The following is a 9,644-nucleotide window of genomic DNA, read 5'->3' as shown; positions in this document are numbered from 1 at the left end:
GGCTCAGGCAATCCACTCACCTCAGCCTCCCAAAGGCACAGGATTACAGGCTGAGCCACTGAGCCTGGCTTCAAAATCACATTTCTAATACCAATTATTGACATATTTTATTGATTACCTAACTGTATATTTTATCTTTTATGTTTTAAATGAAAACCACAATGCTGATCTGTCAGACAATTAACATATCAAATTATTTTCAATGTTACAAGATTTTTTTTTTTATCAACTTTTTTAATTATGATATTGTGGGGTACAGTTAAGGGTTAGGTATACAAATATGCTTCGTTGAGGCACCCTTGTTGATAAAAGGTGTCTCCCCAACAAGATACTTTTAAAAACTAAATGTACCTTGATTACTGCTAAACTTAGGAGCATTAATATAGTGAGTTTTATTTTCTCGTCTACCTCTGTTTTCAATTCTAAACTTTCCCAGAGTATGACAAGACACAACCAATAAGAAAACAATGTTATCCAGTCTAATAAATTATGCTTAGCGTAAAGCTGAATCACCATTGCAGGGAGCTGGGGTTATTCCTAATTGGACCGATTTCTGACTGGGACAGGAATCCAGGGGGCTATGTCTACCTGGAGCGACTGTTCCCAACAGATGCTGCCTTTGGAATTCTGGGGAAGTTCAGTCCTCCAGGCTTTCGTTTCTTAGGTGGAACTTACTAAGGGGTACTAGTGTTACTGGTTCAAATGCAGATTTCTGGGTTCCCCTTCCATTTCTGCTAAGTCAGGATTTCTGGGAACTTGACCCAGGATACTTCATTGTTAATAAGGTTCCAACTTGGGGGCCATGGAAAATTTGGGGCAGGGTGACTTAAGGGGGTTTGATCTTGTGCTGCCCAGGGTACAGGGAACAGGCTGTGTCCAGATATGAGGAGTTGAGACCTGACTTGGGCAGCGGTGATAGTGGAGACAGAGGGTCAGGTGATGTTTGGAGCTCAGACTGAAGGCAGACGGGGAGAGGCAGAGGCGGTCCTGAATCCAAGTATCTGGTTCAGGAGTCTCACTCAAGACTATTTTTACCTTTCCTATTTGGAAACTCTGGCCTCCTGGGACCTGTAACTATCTGATGAGAAACTGTGTTTCTAGCCTGCAGTCCCTGGAGCCCAGATTCACACTCAGCCAACCTTCACTGGGCCTTGGGGTGCTAGGCAAGACCTCGTTGGAATCAAGATTTGCCTTGTCAGCCTTCACCCAGAGGCTGAGGGTAGTGTCTGCTCTGTCACCTTTATCTGGTGGCACCAGGTTGCTGGAACCCTGGCAGCTCCCTGAGGGAGAAGGAACAGGGTTTATCCATGCCTGACAAATTTTTTCTTTTCTTTTTTAAGGCTAGTCAAGTGAAGCAGTAGGAGTGGAGAAGGAACAAAGAAATCTGTAACTGGGTGTGATCAGTTGTCAACACCAATGCACTCAGACCAGCCTTCACTTTTTTGAAGGGAAATATATAGATACACATACACATATATATAGAAAATATACATTGTTAAATTTTAAAGCAATGCATGCTAAATGTAGAAAAACATCAAATGAAAAAAAAATGTGCACAAGTCCTATTACCCCAACATAACCACAGCAAATATTTTGTGTCTGCTTGAGTCTGTGTCTATGTGTATGGGGTGAGGGCTCTTTCTCCTTAAAAAAGTGCTATCAAGCCGGGCTCTGTGGCTCAACCTGTAATCCCGCACCATTGGGAGGCTGAGGTGAGTGGATTGCCTGAGCCCGTGGGTTCGAGACCCGCCTGAGCAGCAAGACCTCATTGCTACAATAAATCAAAAAATCAGCCGGGTGTGGTAGCGCATGCCTGTAATTCCGGCTACTTGGAAGGCTGAAGCGGAAGGATCTCCGGAGCCCAGCAGGTCGAGGCTGTGGTGGCAGCAGCCACCGCACTCCAGTCTGGGTGACAGAGTGAGACTCCAACTCAAAAAAAAGTGCTATCATATTGTACATACTGTAATGATAATGAGCCATTTCCATGTAACAGTAGAGAGTGAACATCAGCCCAGGTGTGGGAAGTTTCCTTGGACTTGATTTGTAACAGCTGTGTGGTGTTCCATTGACCAGATGTGGCTCAGACCCTACTCTTGCTCCTTGCCAACTGTGGATGCTCTCTGCCCACAGTTTTTTGTTTTGAGTTGGGGTCTCACTCTGTCACCCAGGCTGCAGTACAGTGGTACCATCAGGGCTCATCACAGTCTTGACCTTCTGGGTCTACAGGCATGTGCTACCATGCCTGGCTAATTTTCTTACTTTTTTTGTAGAGACAAGGGCTCACTATGTTGCCCAGGCTGGTCTCGAACTACCAGACTCAAGCAATCCTCCCACTTTGGCCTCCCAAAGTACTAGGATTATAGGTGTAAGCCACTGTGCCCCGCCTGCCCACAGTCTTTTTGAGGGTAAGATGAGGCAGAACCGATCTCATGGGCTGTGTGCATGATGTCATTGAATCCCTGTCTCACATAGAACTCTGAGCAGCATGCCTGGCATGCAGTGAGCAGTAGGTAACTGTCAACTCTTCTTACTGTTAGGAATGTCGATTTCACTTTTAGGATCCGCTACGTTGCAGTGACCAGCCAGGTACCTAGATCTCTGTGGTTATCTCTGATCCTTTCCTTGAGCAAATTCCCTGTCAGATGCAGGTGCCCCTCCTTGCTGCCCCCAGCCCAAAGCCTGCTGCCTAGTACTATTTCTGGGGAATTATCTGAGCCTCCTCCCGCATACTGTACCTTCTTGTGAGAGCAGAGTCTGTGTGTCATGAGATGTAAATCCTAGTCTGGCAGAGAGGAAGTGGTGAATGAGGGAATGAAAAAGGAGCCAACCATGGAGCCTTAGGGTTGTGTAGGAGTGAGTGGGAGGAGGGGCCTCCTTTGACTTGACGTGGGTGTTTTGAGATATGGTACACTTGGTACCTGTGGCTGTTGCAGATTATAGAGTGATTTTGTTTTTTTCATTCATTTAGTCCACTGTAGTAGTTCTCCATTGCCACATAACAAATTACCCAGACACTCAGTGACTTAGAGCAACAAACTCGGATTCTCTCCTACTCTTTCTGAGGGTCAGGAACTTGGGAGTGGCTTAGCTGGGTGGTTCTGGCAGAGTCTCTCAGGAGGGTGCAGTCATCTGAAGGCGTCACTGGGCCTGGAGGATTTGCTTCCAAGCTTGTTGACATGGCAGTTAGCAGGGGGTCTCATTTCCTAGGCACGCGGGCCTCCTCACAGGCCTGCTCACAGTGTGGCAGCTGGCTTCCCCTAGACAGTGATCAGAGAAAGAGGGACACCCAGGCGGAAGCTGCAGTGTCTTTTCGAATCTGATCTTGGAAGTGACATCTCACCTCTGCTCTAGTCTCGGTCATCCAGACCAGCACTAACACAGCCTTCGAGGGGACTATACAAGGTGTGAAAATGAGGAGGCAGGATCACAAGGTCCATGGAAGCTAGTTACCAGGTCCACACATGTGTACTGAATACCACCGGCATGCCAGGCACTCTGCTAAGCACCCAGCGTGCATGATTTAATCCTCATGGTAATCTTATGTAGTGGTATTACCTATATCTTCCAGGTGACACCGAGAGTAAGTAGTTTGCTGAGAGTTCCATAGCCTGAGAGTAGCAGGGACAGGATTCAGACCTGAGTCAGGAATGAGAATTGTTGTGTATAAGGAGAAACAGCTTCAAAGGATTGGCTTGAGTGGTCTGTGTAACTTTGGGCAAGCTCTTGCCCTCTCTGTTTTTCTGCCCATCATCTGCTTCCTTGGACTAGCATTTCTCTGTGGACTCTGAATCAGGACCGCCCTGTCCCAGACCTGCCAAGTTAAAAATTGCTGTGGGTGGGGACCCCACTGCCCTAGACCTCCAGGAGTGAGATGATGTACCTTATCCCAAGAAGGGGTGGGAGGCAAACACAGGAGAGAGGTCAGGATGAGAAAGAGGTGTGGCTGCTACAGACACTGGAGCATCTGAAAGATACCCCTAACCTATGGAGCGCCCAGCATCTGGATTTCTTGGCACTGCTATTGGAGCAGAGTCCTGAGCGGGTAGGCTGCAGGCCGCCCCACAGGGCAGTTTGATGCCATCAGCTCCAGACGGCGGGCATATGTGGCGCTGGGACACTGCTGGGCTCCTAGTGGGCATGCAATAAAGCCATCCTCTGGCTGCGGTTTACTGTTTACCTGGGGTCTGGTGGTGCCAGAATTAGAAGAAATGACAGGTGAGCTTGAGGGCAGCCTGTGGTGAGCACAGGTCCAGAATAATTACAGTACGCAGCACAGGTCCTGGCCAGAGGCCGAGCTATTGGCTTATTTTAGCCTTGTGCCAAAGCCAGCTCTGTACCCGAGACGCACACAACCAAAGGAACCAAGAATATTGACGAATTACAAGTGTCTGCCCATAGCAGCCTCCCAGCAGGGCCATGGGATGGGGAGCCAGTGGGTCCTGGGGCCAGTCAGACCCAAATGTACATGCCAGCTCTGGTGTACCTTGGCTACGGGGTCTCAGGAACGTGGCCCTGGCCCACTGGCAGCGCTCAGGATGATGATACATTGTTGCTGGTGGCATTGGTATAAGTGTCCTTATTGTTACTGAAACTAACTGTAGTTGTTAGGATTACTGTTAGTGTCTTTCCTAGCCTTGCCTGTGAGCAGATGAGGAGTATTTCTGAGCCTGTTTTCTCATCTGTGAAATGGATACCTTGATTTCTACTCAGAGGGGCTCCAGGAGATCAGATAAAGGAATGAAAGTGGAGCGCCCAGGAAGCGGGAATCAGCTCTGAAGCTCTCTCCCCTCACACCACTCACCCTAGCCTCTTTTCTTCCCTCTTCCCTGCCCAGTGTCTGGACTAATTGGTCATCTTTTTTCTGAGCCCAGAGGACTGAGGTCAGGTGCCGTGAGACACGAGAGAAGCTTATGTCAGTGGAATGGGGTTACTTGGGGAGCTGAGTAGCTGGTCAGGCCAGGGCCCTACTGGAGATGGAAGTCCCGCGGGGAGGGCTGGTGGTGGCAGGGAGAGACTGGCCTTTAGGGCTTCACGTGTCTCTCCTCTGTGTCTGTCCTTGTCTTTGTACCCAGATTGAAGAGAAGAGGGCCAGGGAGATGCTGGTGTTGCGCAGAGGTCTCGCTCCTTCACCCCCAAGCGGTTATGGCACGAGAATGTGCCAGGACCCGTTCCGGGTGCCGGGGTAGCAGGTGGACAACCAGACTTGACCTCTCTGCCCTTGTGGAGCCTGTTTTCTAGTGAGGGAGGCGGCACAGGGGACAGTAAATCAGCATGTGAGGTGGTGAGACGGGCTAAGGAAAACACCTCAGGGAAAGGGAGGTACAAATGCCAGAGTACAGAAGGATGACAGCTTTAAATCAGGTGGTCAGGGTGTGCTCCCGAAAGCATGAGGGGGCAGGTGGCCTGGACGGTAATAGTGGCAGCAGTAACTACCTCCATTCTTTGAGTGCTAACTATATGCTAGGCACCACAATATACTCTTCCTTGGTAACTCTGCACCAGCTGTGGGGTCCTTACTGTATAGCTCAGGACAGACTCAGAAGTGAGATAGCTTTCCAGAGGTGACTCGGCCTATAAGTGGCCAGAGCTAGAATCCTAATCCAGACCATTTGACCTTAGAGGGTTGTCCCACTACCCTTGCCCGCTGCCCCTTGGCCATGAGCAGCCAACCCTCTCACCTGGCGAAGCTCTGGGGAGCCAGCAGACATTGCTGCAGCCGTGGTCCTGGTCCTGAGAGTGGGTGGGTGACACTGGCTGTTTTTGGCAGGGAGGAGGGGCTAGATGGTTCTGTGTTCCGGACAGGGCTTAGCTCACACTCTAGCGAGCTTGCCACCCTCAGAGGATGAGGATGAATCACAGCAGAGAAGGCCAGCTTAGTCAGCACCTCATGCTGGCATCTGGACGCCATCTAGAGACACTCCAGCTGTCCCCCTCCCTCCCTGTCCCTGACCCCCGACTTAGGGTTGCCAAGTGCGGTGGTGCACATTGTGCCTTGTGCAAGGACGCCCTACTGAGAGGTGAGTTGGAGCTGAAATCTAGCCAGCCTTCTGCTGGCCAGGTTGTGTGTCTGGCAGGACACTTGATCTGTCCAGAGGAGTCTGCAGACCAAACCTTATCCTAATGTGGACAAAGGCACTGGAGCGGTGGCAGTTGGGTTAGGAACCCTGGAATTTTACACCTGGATGAGGTCACCTTGCTGAAGGCCAGCTCCTGCCCGGGAATGGGAACCTGGGCACAGGCCTGTGGGATGCGAGAGCCATCCAACACCATCCCTGGGCAGTGGGGCTCTGCAGAGCTGTTGTACAGGCTAGATTTCTGGGCTACTGTGGGGACTCAGGTTCCAGTCCCACCTCTGCCTCTTGTTCTGTGGACTTCGGGGAATTCATTCCCCTCTCCTGGCCTTACTTTCCTCATCTGTAATATGGACCAGCTAACCCAGAGGTCACTGGGGACTAACATCCTGTTCCTTGTCTGCACTCTGTTTTCTGCAGGATGATGGTAACCATGGTAATGACAGCCAGTGTTTCCTGAGGACTTCTGAGGAGCCATGCTCTGTGCTAAGTGTGTACCTGGATGATCTGATTCTCACAGCAATCCCTGAGGTAGGCACTGTTATTTATCCCAGTTTTCATAGCAGGAAACAGGCCAGAAGTTAAATAATGGCCCAAGATCACAGAGTTAGAAAGTAGTTGCATCTTGATTTAAACATTGTCTTCTGACTCCCAGAGCCCAACTCTTAACCCTTTCCCTACATGACCTTCCCAGGCACGTAAATGAGGCGACTGCAGGTCCTGGCACTCAGTGCCATCTCCAGGCTGAGTACTCCTTTCGGAGGGAGATGAAGGTGATGTGACTGCTTTGCAGGATGAGGTGGTCAGGAAGGGGCCTGTCTAGGTGGTGCCGGGGAACATGCACTCCTGTCCCAGAGGGGCTGTGCTGCCCACTGTTCTTTCTAGGCACTGATCACATATCTGTGACAGGTGGGTGGAAGGCACCAGTGGGGGCAAATTCTCATCTGATTACCAGATATGATTAGAACTGGAGACGTTCTTAGAGATCACCTGGTTCCATCACATCACACATGGGGATACTGAGGCCCAGAGAGGGTAAGTGACTAAGCCACAGTCTCACCTGGCAGAGCTGGGATTAGAACGTGGGTTCCTGAAAGCACATCCAAGATGACTGAGAACTCCCCATGTGCCAGGCGAAGAGTGGGCATGGGTGGGACAGCTGTGGCCCTCAGCTGAGGCTGACAAGGTAAGCACAGGAATGGAACTTTTGGCCAGTTTGCCTCCTATCGGTGTGTGGGTATGTTTTTTTTGTTGTTTTTTTAGTCAGAGTCTCACTCTGGAGCTCAGGCTGGAGTGCAGGGCACACTCCCGGCCACCACAGCCTCCAGCTGCTGGGCTCAGGTGATCCTCCTGCCTCACCCTTCCAAGTAGCTGGAACTACAGGCACATGCTACCACGCCCAGCTTATTTTTTGATTTATTGTAGAGATGAGATCTCACCAAGGGTGTGTGAATATTTGAGAGAAGGGGGAAAACGAGAACACACACACACACACACACACACACACACACACACACACACACCTGAGGAGGCACATCACTTGGGTCAATGCGGCTGACAGGCAGGCAGAGGGGTGTGTGGTCTGATTTCCTGGTGCTGGTGTATGGGACAGTTATCACAGTGGTGTGAACATGGGCTTTCCCAGCAGGCCTGAACCCCAGGCATCCTGAGACCTGCTCCTCTTCCTACATGTGACCTGGGACACCTCATGACACCTCTCTGAGCCTCAGTTTCCTCATTCATAAGTAGAATTATAACACATATCTCTTGAGATTTGAAGGGGCTGCATGGTCCTAGAAGTGTAGTGAGGGATTAATAAAGGAAAATTGTCATTACGATAATTTGATGGGGGGAGACTTTCATTAAGTGATTAGGATGCAGAGTCCAGAGCCTTGCTGCCTGGATTCTAAGCCCAGCTTGGCTGCTTCCTAGTGACTTTACTTGGAAGTCGCTTCACTTGACTGAGTCACTTCACTTCTGAGAACTTTAGTACCCTCACCTGAAAAGGCAGAACAGGCTCTACCCTGCAGGTTGTCCTGAGGATTCAATGAGATGATGCATGTAGAGCTTTTAGCCTACTGCTGACACATAGTAGGTACTCGATAAACCACTGGTCTAATAATAGGTGACATTTATTGAGCACTTGCTCAATGTCAGACATGATTAGTGTCATTTTGGCCATTTGCATTAGCAAACTTCTCTGCAACACTCCCTGAGCAGTTGGCCAATTAGATCCGCTTTCTCATATTCCCACAGTGAAAGTAGAGGCCTAGAGAAGGGAAGTGACTTACCCAAGGTCACATAGCCGGCTTTTGCAAATGCCTGTGTGGTTTTGTCCAGCTAAGTGTGCCGCAGAGCCACCGTTCTGTTTCAGTCTCCCAAAGAGATACCCTCCTCCACCCCTCCCTTCCCCGTTATTCTCCAGAGCCAGCAGCTCCTTGGCGCTTCAAGCTTCGTGAATGGCTTGGTTTAGCACTCGACCGTTAAACGTTCATCTCTTACAATTTCAATCTAATTCCTATAAGTTTATTGGCAAGACGGGGTGTATTAGAGCTGCCAAATTTAATATATCAAGTCTGCATGTCTGGGGCACGGTTTCTCAGCAGTAATGGGAGAAGAGAGGTTTTATATGTTTTCATTTTGAATGACTGTCTGTTGCTGATCCCATTACGGCCCCTGACTTAATGGCTGCCAGCCCTGCGCTGTAAGAATAGCTTTCTCCATCAACCTGCTTGGCTGCTGGTGCTGTCCAGGAGATTTGTTTGTTTCTGCGTGTCTCCCTAGTTTCTTCCCCCTGAGGTGCAATCCCCCATCTGTCTCCTCTGTTAATCAGCTCCTGGGAGTCTGGGGCTTTGGCTGCTAGCCTGGGAAGTTACCTTGTGACCTTGGGGAAGTCATTTTTCCTCCTCTGGGCCTCAGGAACCTGCTCTGGAAAGTGAGGGGTCAGACCACAGGGTGAGGGGTTGGTCTGGGCGCAGCCTTGGCAGTTCCCACTTGATGGCCCTGAGGGAACCGGTTCCTTTTCTGGTCTTGCGACACCAAACTCAGGGACCCAGGGGCTAGCCATGAAAGTCATTGAATTGCCACCCACCTTGGGCTGCAGATCTTCTGGTTTAGGAGTGGTGGCTGTGGTCACCATGGCTGAGGGGTCTTAAGGCCCTGAATGTCCTCATTTTCCTCCATGGCTGCCTGGGGCCCTGCCACCTGAGAATTTGGTAATGTCCTTGGAAAGCTGTCAGCATTTGCTGCCTGAGCTCTCTGGCTTCTGCAAGCCTCGAGCTGTCTGTGGAAGAGAGGACACCGGGCAGTGTGAGTTTAAAGGACCTGGGTCTGCCTGTTTACCAGCTGTGTGACTTTGGACAAATCACTTCCTCTCTGAACTTCCAAGGGAAGTTGCCCCAAGGGAAAATGGGAATTCATTTAGCCAACAAATACTTGATTGCCTACTCTGTACCATGTACCACTTTAGGGATTCCAGCAATAAATTAAAAAAAAGAGTGGATTGCCTGAGCTTGCGGGTTCGAGACCCACCTGGGCAACTTGGCGAGACCTCATCTATACAATAAATCAAAA

At 50.0% G+C, this 9,644-nt stretch overlaps 1 protein-coding gene across 2 annotated transcripts in view; it reads left to right on the top strand.

Annotated features, from left to right (window-relative positions):
* The window catches only part of ZMAT5 (zinc finger matrin-type 5), a 38,992-nt gene that overhangs the window by 13,573 nt on the left and 15,775 nt on the right, over positions 1 to 9,644 (top strand). Inside the window, exon 2 of one of the 2 annotated variants that reach the window (XM_021718128.1) lies at positions 4,243 to 4,247. The gene's annotated coding sequence lies outside the window, so the exon portion shown is untranslated. Of the gene's footprint in view, positions 1 to 4,242; positions 4,248 to 6,491; positions 6,603 to 9,644 lie in introns of both variants that reach the window. The other variant, XM_008069175.2, reaches the window with a different exon arrangement.

This window comes from Carlito syrichta, unplaced genomic scaffold (genome assembly GCF_000164805.1).
Source record: "Carlito syrichta isolate Samal-C Ts95f unplaced genomic scaffold, Tarsius_syrichta-2.0.1 Scaffold311843, whole genome shotgun sequence".
NCBI classification, from domain to species: domain Eukaryota; kingdom Metazoa; phylum Chordata; class Mammalia; order Primates; family Tarsiidae; genus Carlito; species Carlito syrichta.
Note: the sequence above shows the minus strand (reverse complement) of the source record. Positions and strands in the feature narration are given on the sequence as shown.